This window comes from Cynocephalus volans, chromosome 9 (assembly GCF_027409185.1).
Source record: "Cynocephalus volans isolate mCynVol1 chromosome 9, mCynVol1.pri, whole genome shotgun sequence".
Lineage (NCBI taxonomy): Eukaryota > Metazoa > Chordata > Mammalia > Dermoptera > Cynocephalidae > Cynocephalus > Cynocephalus volans.
The window spans coordinates 115,650,595-115,663,313 of record NC_084468.1 but is presented as its reverse complement, the minus strand read 5'-3'; positions in this window follow the sequence as shown (position 1 = coordinate 115,663,313).

Genomic DNA, 12,719 nt, shown 5'->3' with positions numbered 1-12,719 from the left:
AATGATATAATATGTCTAGCCTATTTAACTGTCTCTGCCTTTTGCTTTATTTTCACCTTGCATTTTACTTCTACATATATTTTGATCCTTAAAAGACAGTGCTCATAATATTAATACAGTTACTGTTCAGCAAGTGTTCACTTATATTTATCAACATAACTGCTCTTTCCATTGCTTTTAGTTTCTTGATGAAATTTTTGTGTATTTTGCAATAATAATTTTCCTTCTACCTGAAGAAATCCTTTTAGCAAATTTTTAAGAAAATTTTTATTGGCAATTAATTATTTGTCTTACGTGAAACTTAATTATTTTGTCTTTAATTTTGAAGGATTGTTTTGAATGAGAGTTTTGCTGAATACTGTAGTATAAATTATCAATTATTTCTGTTCAGCCCTTTTAAACATTTTACTCATTTAACTTCTTTGTTTTCATTGAAAACTCAGACTTCATTCTGATTTTGAGTCCTTTTAAATATATGTATTTTTCTTTCTACCCAGCCTGCCACCCCATGTCTTTCAAATTGGTTTTAAGGTTTTGCCTTTTCTTTGTTTTTTCAACATATCAAAGGCACATTAAGATATACCTTATGGTTTGTAATTCATATTTCTTACATGGATTTCACAGAAATTACTGAGTCTGAATGGATGTCTAATAAATTTGGGAAATTTCTTAGCCATCATCTGTTTATTAGCTCTGAAACTTTTTTCTTTCTAGGCCTACCATTACACATATGTTAATTACGCGTATCATGTGTCTTTTCCCCATTACCATCTAATGCTTTTTATTTTATTCTTTTGCAATCCCTACTCTCTGCGTGCTTCAATTTGGTAATTTTTCACTGACATACTTTCCAGTTTACTATTCCTCTCTTGTGCTCTTTGTCCTCGGTTACTAAAACCTGATAATGAGATTCAATTTTGTGTATGTATATAAAAATAATAATTCAGCCTTAGTATTTCCATTTAAATAGTATTTTAAAGTTCCAATCTTCAAACAAAAGTCTCCATCTTTTATTCTATTTTTCTATCTTTGTTTTTATTTTCTTAAACTTAATATTCTGAGATTTTTAAGATCCTTTCTCAGATTATTTCAATATCCGATCACGTGTAGGTCTGATCTTATATTTTTTCTTGATTATTGATTATGCAATCCTGGCTTTTGGTGTTCACAGAAATTTTGTATCCATTGCCAGCCATCAAATATTTTTAAAAATGTAGTGCTCCAGAGGATTCACCCTGCCCTGTACCTAGATACCATAATAGCTGATCAACATAATCCATTCAGGCAAGCCTTTGGAATAAAAAAGCTGGATAATAGCTCCACTAAGGCTCATTCTGCCTCTACCTCCTGTTCACCATGGATCTCTACAGTTTTTCACAAAGACTCTAGAGTATTCTGTAGGGTGCTTTCATTTCATGGGGTCCCCTTTTCATTGTGATTTCATATTACCACAGGAAATCTTTGCTCTGCTTTTGAGAAGCTTTCTCTATAGTTGTTTCTTCTACCTCCTGTATCCTTAGTAAATGTCAAACATTCTGAGGGAAAAATAATCATGAGCTTGAGCCACTCAAATACCCGTCAAAACTCAAGGTATATCTCCATCCATTAACAATAGCCCTCTGCTGTGTCTTGTACTGAGCTTTGCAGAGGATTCTCAGTCATGGGCCCATGCTCAGAACTGCCACATATCCCTAGGAGAAAAAGCAGCTTCAGAAAGTCACCTTCCTCCTCTGAGTTCCTTCTCCAGAATGTTAGCCACTCTAGATCTTAAGAAGTTCTCTGCTGCTTTTGAACAAAGCATTCATCTGCTGCCAGATATTTCATACCCCCAGAAGCAAAATATACATGTGGTTTTGTTGCTGGTAAGTACTTATAATCACTGATGAATAGCATCCCAATTTTTTCCAAGTCCTCATTTAAGGGATTCTCACCTCCCTCCCCTTATTTTTGATTGAAGGCAAGAGAACAAGCTACTGTAATTCAAGGCTTTTTGGCCATAAATATCTCAGACACAGGTATCTATTTTCAAATGTGAGCATAGAGTGATTTTTCACTGAATATTATAGGATATAATTTGGAATGGAGTAATTCTAGTAAAGGCAATTCTACATTATAACTCTAAGTTATGATTGGTATGGAGAAAGTGTAATAATAATGAAAATAGTGGTGATAATGATATTAATGGTTATTATTGATATTTAGAATGTTTCAGGCACTTACGTTTTATAGCCTCCCTTTGAGATATACGTCATTATTATTCATACTTTCAAATGCTAAAACTGATACTTAAAACAGGTAAGTTACCTCCCATAAGTATAGAATCCTGAATTTGTTTCAGATAGTACGCAGACAGTCCAAATTCCATGTGTTTTTAAACATTAGGCTACACACACAAACACACACACACACACACACACACAGAGAGAGAACAGGTTGTCTCTAATTAAGGAAATGGGCATAGTTTTATATTATACATTTTCAACACTCCTGGAAGCCTTAAAGGCACCCAAGTTTAGCAGTTTTATTTCATCCAAAAGCATACAGATCGCTTCATTTGTGTGCTCTTGAGCAAAACTAAAACTTCAGAGGAAAAAGGTAAATAGAATAAAGAGATACTGCCCCCTTAGAGATAGGGAGTGCATATTCTACAATGGAGATTCATGGAGGAAGGAGTCATTTATTTAACTAAAAAGTACATAAATATTTTGAAGAATATTCAAAAACCAACTATAACTCTTACTATCCAAAATATAATTATCCAAAATATAAAAATAATTACCCAAAATATAAAGATGTTAAATCTACGGACTTGAAAAACTCCAAGTCATTCTTACCCTTGTATTAAACAGTGGGATATAAACACTTCACCTTTGATGTACATCGGTCAATATTTTATGCTTTTATTTCTTCTCAGAGGTACCATAAATCACATCACACATGGTAAATCTAATGTAGCAGAAATTTTTAAAAATTCAAACAGTGTAGGAACACTTCTTATGCATTTGTCACACCAAGATCTTTCTTGAAACTCTTGGCACTAATTTAATGTTTGTTGCTATAGTTCTCTAAATATTGGTTTTTGACATCCTACTTTTTTTTAAAAAAGGGAATTAATTGGCAATTGTGGCTATAATTTTTTTCAAAAATTAGTAGTCACAATTCTATATCTTTTAAAGAAATCACTTTTGTCTAAGAATCATTTCATTTTATATTCTTAAAAAATGAAGTCTACTAAATAGCATTTAAAAAGTGTATATTAAAATCTGACCCTAGAATATTTGAGAGAAAAAAAATATTTTTTTAAAGAATTTAAAATAATAGTGCCCAATAACCTAAATATGGAGAATCCTCTTATTTTTGCCAAATCAAAAGTTTCCATTGCTTCATTTCATTATTCACAAAATATCTGAAAGAATGCAAAGCTTTTGGACATCTCATCTTTGACACAAGCCAGGTCTGCATTTCATCCCCGGGGTCCCCGGTCCATTGAGAATGAAATGTGAGCACAGAAAACTCATTCTAAACCTTATCTTAGACAGCAGGCTTGCAGGTTTTTTGATACTTTGAATATTCTAGAGGATTATACTGAAGATGGGATTTTCTCAGGTGGTTGTTTGTTCTGTTTTCATCAGACACACTAACGTACAAACCAGAGCGATCGTAGAAGTATTGGTTTCCTTATCAACTAGCATCTCTCTTTAAGGTTTGTGGTAATGGTTTGCAGTTTTCATTTGTGATAGGAAAACATTTTCCATTCCTTCTGTAGCAAGCTACCTGCAATTCTCTAGTGTTAGTTAAACTCAATTGAACGGATTATAAAATAAAATACAATCATTTCTGGGCAAAATCTTTTTTTTTTTCTCTTTAAAACAGAGGTTCTTCTGGTAATCTTCTGTAGCTATCAACAGCGATAACAATCAAAGAAGAAATGTTTTGTCCCAAAGAGCAAAACTTAACTCAATATTTACAACAAAAAAAGGTACAAAATGCCCCAGAAAAACCTATAGTACTCCATAATTGATGGGGGGAAAGCACATAATTGGCTCCCTTGAAAGCCTTATCAGACTACAAATATCAGCTCACAAAAAAATGTCCAATTAGATCAAGATACGGGAAAGGGAACATTTTCTCAAAGTCATTATTGTAGTTAAAATAAAGTCAGTCAAATAAATCTTTACTATTATTAATATTGCACTTCGTAATCTGTAGAATGAGCAACTATTTCCCCTTTAAAGTAAGCTAAAGGTATATTTAAGGATTTTCTAAATTTTTGTCTTTTAAAAGTTAGTTGATTTGTTTTATTATAATAGTTTATTTTTCTGATAATCAGCTATGCAGTTTTCATTGCATTTTTTCTTTTAGCATGAATATGAGTCAAACCCAAAAGCCTCAGAACATTCAGGACATACAGATATGTGACAGCAAAAAATTCAGAGATGTTTGTTCAGGGAGTCAAATAAAAGTAAGCGTAATTTCTGGTTCAATAAGTGCTATACCACAGAGACTTATTCTCAAAATGGTCAGAATGTTTATTTATTTATTTATTTTTGGTATGTGTGTGTGTGTGTGTGTGTGTGTGTGTGTGTGTGTATAGAATTTTGAATTACATGGCGCTCCTATTTACCTCTCAGCTTAGCAACAGCCTCTAAATCATTTTTTGTGCCTTTTAGCTGTGCACAAAAATGCATCAATTTTGGCAGTAGATACAGGCAGCTGGCTCTAAGGATATTAAATCTGGTGTATCATAGATGCATTTAACTTTTTGGGAATGTTCTTAGATGGAAAGCATGTGAAAAAGATGCCAGTTCATTTAAACTGAGAAAAATAATCATGCTCATTTCTTTGAAGTTTGTAAGTGTATGAATGCATACATATCATACATACCTACAGATAAATTTTGTTGAAGTGAAGTTTGAAAAAAAAATAACATATTCTTTAAGAAAACAATATATTAAATACTTAGTGTTATCAAAATATAGATTTCTCAGAAGACTAATTACACAAGTATTGTCCAAGAAGACAATTACTGCTAACTAGGGACCAGGGCTAGCTATTTTATAAATACTCAGAGAGTAAGTATTAAAAAAAAAAAAAAAAAAGTTTCCCATGTATTTGCAAGAGGCAATGAATTCAAACAAGAAAAACAAATTCTGGTATTTAAAAAGATAAAAAAGGGAGGTCTTTCAGTAACTAAATACAACAAATTCAACAAATATATAATATGCTGTTTATTTTAAATTTAGTATATTGAAGTGATCTTTTCCTTCAATAAATGGAATCCTAGGAGGTCTCAAAATGATAATGTTATTTTCTTTAAATATAATACACTATATAACATTTAAAAAGAAAATTATTGTGTCATGAATGTTAAAATGAAAATAATATTTTTTGTTAAAGTGACTTTTCTCAATATTTATCAAGCAGTTAGTATTTTTTAGCCATTGTACATTATCAGGAAACAACATAATATCATAATGTATGGAAATTTATAGTCAAAATTTATTTATTCCTATGAAATACTGTACTTTTAAACTAGGTTAACTAGACAAATGTTGTACTTTTTTAAAAAAGGTTATACTTTTAGTATGATATTATTTATCTGACCATAGGTGGTTTTTGACTTTCAGATAATAATATGCTTTGTATGTGTTAATTTTAACTGATTATTTTCCTCAGTATAAAATTATAATCTTCAGTGATGTCATAATTTAAACTTATACTGAACATTAGTATATTTTTATTTATTTTTCTTTAATTTTCTATTAAAATTTACCACTTGTTAGATTTTGGAAATATCCACATATGGAGATGGCATATTTTTATCAAAATAAAACTTGCTACTCTTGTACTTAAAACGTTTATGTTGAAGTATCACTACAAAAAGATAGAAATCTTTAACATTGGTACATTAAAATTACCATTGTGGAGAAAATTTATTTTGTACCACTCAGTTAAATAAGAAAAATAGTTTTTACATATCTTCAACTTTTGATATTAAAAATAAATATGAAATTGAGGGCAGTGCCCTTTTGAGCTTTACTAACCCTCTCATAGTACAGAAAGTATGAAGAGAATATTTTTCTGCTGCATGTGAGTGTATAGAGAATAGAGTTTCTGAGACCTCGTGCTGTGTATTTGAAATAGGTTTTTGCTCTCCATAAAAAATCCTCATTGGCTATACTTATTTCAAAGAGTTTCTTTCTAACCATTCATAACATTACTCTTATTATTTTGTTTCAAAGATTTTATTCTTAATTTTGTTTATGGTCACAAAAAAGCTCTTAATAATTTTAGAAAGTTAGCATATGACAAGATATAAAATATGGAAAAATGACATTTGTAATGAAATATTTAAAGTGTCAAAGTGTTACAATTTACAGAAGACAATATCACGTGTATTTATATATGTTGCTGAATATCACTGATGAGGTTTGTTTTGCAGATAAACAAACAAACAACAAATTAGCTTTTTAAACTCTCTAACTTATATAGTGTTAATTATATTAATCATTATGTTTACATTCAGGCTTTACAACAGTAGTTCTAAGACTAGAAGATGCAAATACTCCATTACACAAAACAAGTCCAAAGGCAGATCCAAAAGTTTACATTTCTTAGACCCCATTACTTGTTCTCTACTTACACTGCTCAGACCCAGAGACAAAGTTTTATAAATGTATTTAGCCCTGCACAGTGGAAAAAACAATGAAATATAAGAAATATGCATTTTTAGTTCTGCTGTTGGATGTCTGGTCTTTGGTCAAGAACCAATGGATACTATCTGGGAGGGAAACAAAAGAGTAAGGCCCAGTCTCAGCACCATTAAAGTTGTTGATTAAGTAATCCCATTACAATATCCTCAGCTGTCTAGCTTAGTGCAATAAAGGGGTTTTATAGCTGTATTTCTACTTTAAGAAGATTCTGATTAGGAGCATTGAATATTACCCACATCCTTGAGTAGGTTATCAACAAAGGCAGAGTACTGAAACAAATTGTTCAGTTTGTATGGAGATACTGTGTTCAATTGTATCGTCGAGCCTCTTTAAGTTGTCTAAGAAATTGCCACTCAACTGGTGCTATACTTTTTGGACATCAGATTACTGACATTCTTTATGATATTGCAAATAGCTCATTCGTTTATTTTGGGGGGAAAGATTGAATGTTTTTTGGTGGAACTCACAGAAAAACATTAAGAAAGAGCTGGACCTTTAGGTTATTATACATCTATAATAAATAATAGTGACATTAACTGAGAGTTTACTATACTAGGCATATCACATTCTGAGTCAGTTATAATCCCCAAAATTCAATAATAGAATAGGTACTATTTCTATCTCCATTTTAGATATAATACATTTAATGCTTATAAAGTTTATGTTTCAAATGAAAACACATGTAATAAAACAGGTAGGTAGGATTCAAACTCAAGAACTCTGAATTGGTAACCCACACTTTTAAATACTATATACTATGAAGCATAAGCAACAAAAGAAAAAAATAAACAAATGGGATCATATCAAACTAATAAGCCTTGCACAGCAAAGGAAGCAATCAACAGAGTAAAAAGACAATTTACAGAATGGGAGAAAATATTTGCAAACTATACATCTGACAGGGGATTAATATCCAGAATATACAAGGAATTCAAACAACTTCACTGTAAAAAAACAAATAATCCAATTAAAAAATGGCCAAAGGAGCTGAAAGACATTTCTCAAAAGAAGAAATACACGTGGCCAACAGGTACATGAAAAAAGGCTCAACGTCACCAATCATCAGGGAAATGCAAATTAAAGCCACTTTGAGATATCATCTCACCCTTGTTAGACTAGCTATTGTCAAAAAGAGAGAATAACAGATTCTGGAGGGGATGTGGAGAAAGGAGAACACTTCTACACTGTTGGTGGAACCGCTAATAGTGCAGCCATAATGGAAAAAAGTATGGAGATTTCTCAAACAACTACAGATAGAACTACCATATGATCTAGCAATCCCACTTCAGGGTAAATACCCAAAAGATGGAAATCGTCATGTCACAGGGATACCTGCACTCCCATGTTCATTGAAGCTCTATTTACAATAGACAAGATATGGAACCAACCTAAATGTCCATCAATGGATGACTGATTAAGGAAAATGTGGTATATATACACATGGAATACTATTCAACCACAAAAAAGAATGAAATTCTGCAATTCACAATAATGTGGATGAGCTAGTAGAAAATTTTGTTAAGTGAAATAAGCCAGGCACGGAAAGAGAAATACTGCATATTTTCACTCATAAGTGGGAGCAAAGAAAGAAAGAAAGAGGAAAAAGAAGGACTGAAAGAAGGCAAGAGAAAGAGAAAGATAGAGAAAGAGAGAGAGAGGAAGGAAGGGAAGAAAAGACAGAAAAAAAACACATGAAAATGTTATTATGTGAGACATCATCTTCACATGATGGGCAGAAATCTATTAATTTTATAAGAAGCTGAAGGAAAAATAAATTAAAGTTTAGTAAGTAATACTTGTTACTGGAATAAGCAACATGAAAAGAAAGCAGTAAGGGAATATTTTGAAAAAGTATGTATGGGCCAGATAAGAAAGAGTAATATATGTGATGCCATCTAGAGAGGAATGTAAAACCATAGGGAGGTTAAAGCTGGAAAGATACATCCTTATAGCTACACTTTTAAAAATATCTGAGAGCCTAATGGGTAATGGAATTACAAGAGATAAGACTAAAAGCAGGGAAAAATACAGAGCATGAAGCATGATATTCTAATTTTTCAATTGAAAAATGATGGAGTAAATTTCAGCAGCTGTAGATGTTTGGGAGAGAAAAGGACACGAACAATATTAGAAAGATCAATTTATAGGACTCTGAAACAAACTGGATGTTTGATATTAGATTATTAAATGTAAAATTTATATTATATATATACATATACACACACACACACACACACACACTTTTCCTCAGATATAGAAAACCAATGTTAACCTTTTCATTTTCTTGTAAGAATAACACTAAATTTTATGGTATAGCAACAGTACTTTAAATTATTCTTATGAATCTTTTCAACGGGTATTTTATGAATGCTGTGAATGCCCCACCCCTGTAAGCTCCTTATCTGTCTCTTTCTCTGCCTGAAAATTTTGTCTCTGGTGAAGCTTAATCCACCTCACTGCAGTAACAGCTTTGACAGGTGGAGGACAGTGGAAGGGGTGGAAATTTAATGTCACTGAGGCTCCCATATGAGGTGATCCTAATGCTCGTTATCAGAAGCTTCTTAGCAGAATTAAAATCTATTTACCTCCCACAATACCTCACTAATCAACACATCCTTTATTGCCTTTTCCCCAGTTCTATATCACTTCTCTAATTCCTCATTTCTGCTTCCTGGCATCAACCAGTTACATTAGCTGCACCCAAGCCCTTGTTTCAGGTCTTATTTAGAGGGAATTCCAAATAAACACCAGCAACAATTGTCATTGATTTTGCTATAATTATGAGCTTCTTTGATAGGTATGGAAATAAGGTAAGATAAAATTATTTTCATTGTAAAATTCCTGATTAAAATGAATTGAAATTCACAAAACTCCAGAAAATTAACTCCTATGAGGGGGCTTTTGTAGTGAGTTCAACATTCTATTCAAGTCGCAACAATTGTTACTGAGAACTCGGTAGAAACCAAGCTGGTGGAAGAAACTCTTTCCCTAAATATAACAATGGGATTCCATTCTTGCTTCCATTGCAAATCAAATAAATGGTCCAGTTGCTGGGTTAATATAAAATCAATAATTGCTTATGTCAGCTATATCACTATGTAACATTTTGCTTTGTAAATGATATATACAAATTTGCCATTGAAAAAGAGCAATTCAGTAAATTAACTATTAAGATTAAATTTATCAAGTCCTTTTATTTTAACCAAATGTTAAACAATTGATGATAGAAAATTTTCTCATTAAAACAATCTTTGCTCTCCTTGATTACATGGCTTCAAAATGTTGAAGTTCTAAAGCTATATTTGCATAAAACTAACCATGGTTGCTAATCAAATATTTTCCAAAAACTTCTCAATAATATTGCTGTTTATTTCCTTTTCTATGGGGATGGAGTAGAGGCACTATGCAGCCAATACGAAATAATTTGTCAGCCAAGCCACATTCCAACCTAATTATGCCCACCTGGTATACAGGAACTCTACACATGTGCAACGAATGGTGAAATGAATATGCTGTCTTTTTAAATGCAATCAATAGTGATGTGCAAATGTGATTTTTTCGCTTGCTGCTAAGTTTTATTAAATGCAATGAAAAAAATAAAAGGCTTTCCAAGGATCATAAAGAAGGATAAAGCACAAAATATGACAAATCCTTCATAAAATTAGTAAAGCACTCTAAATCTAGAAAAACACATCTTTAGTACATGGAAAGAGACAAAGTACTAAATCGTCTCAAAAGGAAGTTTACAATTTTCTAACATGGTAAGTGGTGACCTATTCACGAAAATATATTTTTTCAAAAAGCTGCTTACTTTGAATGCTATTTTCTTGATGAATATAAAGTCCAGTATTTTTCATCAGCATGCTGGATGTCAATTCTACTTTTTGCCTGGTGTGCTATTTCACCTGAAAGCTGTTAAATGGCACATAGACATCTGTGTTGTCCTGCCAGTTGAGAATCCAAGTAGTCTGGCAGGCATTCAAAATGATTAGCAATAGAAAACCTCATTTGGAAAAGAGAAACATTCATGGACACTTCAGTTCAGTGACTCCTTTTTGTCTATACTACAGGAATAAAAAAGTTGTCACTTTTAAATATAAAAAGCACACATCTTGAGAGTTTATGTTGATAGTTTAGATGCATTTGTTAGTGAATAACAGCTTTCTGTTTGTGTTCTTTCTAAAATGTTGGCATCTAAAGATCTTTGGAATATAACCACTATGTTGCTTTTCAATTTTTTTCTCAGAGTCACCCACATATCTGATATCATTAAATAGTTTATTTTGTAATTTGCCCAACATTTTTAAAGCCTATCTTGAAAGTTTTCGCCATTTGAATGTTCAAGTTTTTTAGTGTCAGAATTCTTCCCAAACTCTGTAAGACTTTTAAGTTCTGATTACACTCCACAGTTATGACCTAATTCTTAAAGTCTCCTTAGATTCAGTGATGCAATGTTCATTGATTCAATCATTCTTTATTAATTTATAAAATCTTTTAGTACATATTTGCTAAGGTATAATTTGTTTAATGATTTCCTGGCAGACTACATAGTCCAAAATATTTAGCATCACTCTGTGAGATGACAGCACATACCAATTATTCATCTTAGGCATCTCAGGTGACATGCTTTGGCCAATGAAATGTGACATTTATCAGTTCTGAACAGAAATCTGAAGAGTTAGTTCATAGTTGACATGTTTTCTTTCTTCTCTGCTTTGATGACAGGATGTTCTAAAACAGACTGTTTCACTGACCCGGGTCCTGAAAAAAACACAATAAAGAATTAACCCATAGCCAAATCACTATGGACATGTAGAGTGAAAGAGAATAAACCTTCAGTATAAGCCACTGAAATTTAGAGTTGTTTGATATTACAGCATAATGTAGCCAATTCTGACTGAAACAGGAATGACTATTTTAAGTTACAGTAAGATAGCAGAGGATGAGATCTTCATTAACAGGCAAAGTGATGTAGCAAAAAGTACTTGTATCCCAATCCTGCCTCAACTTTTTAAAACATATTTGATCTTGTGCAAATCATTTGATTCTGTGAGCTTCAGATTTTGTAACTAAGTAAAGTACATAATAGTAAGTATCTCAGTGGTCCTAGGGAAAAATTGATTTCACTCCCAGCCTGCCTTGGGTTGAATATCCCCCCAAAACTTAATCCCCACTGCAACTGTCGAGGGTGGGAAAACCTGTTATGATAATTGAAAGGTGAGGCCTTGAAGAGGTAATTAGAATGTAGGACCATGCCTTAGTGGATGGATTAAAAATGATGGTCATGGGCGTGGATTAGGGGGCTTTAAAAGGACAGTGAATGAGGAGTCATGGTCTCTCTCTTGCTCTCTCTGCTCCTTCAGGTTGCAGTGTAATATACTGCTGTCACTGAAGTCACCAGTAAAGAAAGCCTTCACCATCAGATGTGTTCTCTGGACTTTGGACTTCCAGCCTCAAACTGTAAGCGATACATTTTGTTTTCTTACAAATTACTCAGTTCCATGTATTTTGGTATAAGCAACAGAAATGGACTAATAAATAGCCCCAATTATAATAATTTTAATATATAGTTACATAGTCGTTTTATTTGGAAGAAACTTCATGAATGCAAAGTCTAATCTATTGTGGGCCAGTTCAGAGAGAAAATGATAGAAAGATTCTTCCTTCCTTATTCATATTTCCTTGCCCATATAGTTAATGAAAGGGATTGCATGTATTGAAAAATCCTGGCTATTATTTGCACAAAGTGTTATGACTATTACATCACATGATTTATTGGATTTTAGGTAGAATCCTAAAACAAGGAATAGAAAAGCTGACTGAATTCAGCTATAGTGACAACCCCACCGGCACCTAGCAGTACAGAATAGAGTAGCAATAAAATGAAAATGAAACACTGCAAAATAGAATTATGTGAACAAAAGTTTCTCCTTGAAAAGAAAGGGAAGAGTATACTGTCTTACCAGAGATGAAAACAATCTGCCTATTTAAGAATAGCTTTTTTGA